Source organism: Papio anubis, chromosome 11 (genome assembly GCF_008728515.1).
Source record: "Papio anubis isolate 15944 chromosome 11, Panubis1.0, whole genome shotgun sequence".
NCBI lineage: Eukaryota > Metazoa > Chordata > Mammalia > Primates > Cercopithecidae > Papio > Papio anubis.
In genome coordinates, this window is record NC_044986.1 from 79,405,367 (window position 1) to 79,406,209 (window position 843).

An 843-nucleotide genomic window follows, 5' to 3' on the forward strand; every position below is an offset into this window, starting at 1 on the left:
TCCCCTGGACACCCAGCTTTAAAATTTATCTCTTTTGTACTCTTTCCCTTTATTTCTCAGACCAGCCAATGCTTAGGGAAATAGAAAAGAACCGACGATGAATATCGGGCGTTGGGTTTCCCCTGATATCCTTGTCTTGTGCCAATTTTCAAAGGGAATGCTTCCAGCTTTCACCCATTCAGTATGATACAGGCTGTGTGCTTGTCATATATGGCTCTTATTATTTTGAGGTGTGTTCCTTCAGTACCTAGTTTATTGAGAGTTTTTAACATAAAGGGATGGTGAATTTTATTGAAGGCCTTTTCTATGTCTCTTGAGATAATAATGTGGTTTTTATCTTTAGTTATGTTTATGTGATGAATTATGCTTATTGATTTGTGTATGTTGAACCAACAGGGATGAAGCCAACTTGATTGTGACAGATAAGCTTTTTGATGTGCTGCTGGATTTGGTTTGCCAGTATTTTACTGAAGATTTTTGCATCAAAAAATACGGAATTCTTCATGAATTTCCATGTCATCCTTGTGAAGAAGCCATGCTAATCTTCTCTGTATCATATCCCATTTTAGTATATGTGCTGCCAAAGCAAGCATGAGCAATTCATTATATTACTAATTGTAATGAGGATTCCTTGGTGTTTTTTTCTAAATTTTAGTTTACAATATACTGTTGATTGTTGATTTTGAAAAAAAAATATTTGTTTCTTGTGGCATATTACTTTTTTTCTTTTTCTTTTTCTTTTTTTTTTTTTTGAGACAGAGTCTTGCTTTGTCACCCAGGCTGAAGTGCAGTGGCATGATCTTGGCTCACTGCAACTTCCACTTCCCAGGTTCAAGTGATTCT

At 35.5% G+C, this 843-nt stretch overlaps 1 non-coding gene across 1 annotated transcript; it reads right to left on the minus strand.

The window, feature by feature from the left end:
• Positions 1–485: 485 nt before the first annotated feature.
• LOC116269659 lies at positions 486–589 on the minus strand. Its single transcript, XR_004177266.1, has one exon. It is a non-coding gene; the product is annotated as a U6 spliceosomal RNA (small nuclear RNA).
• Positions 590–843: the final 254 nt, after the last annotated feature.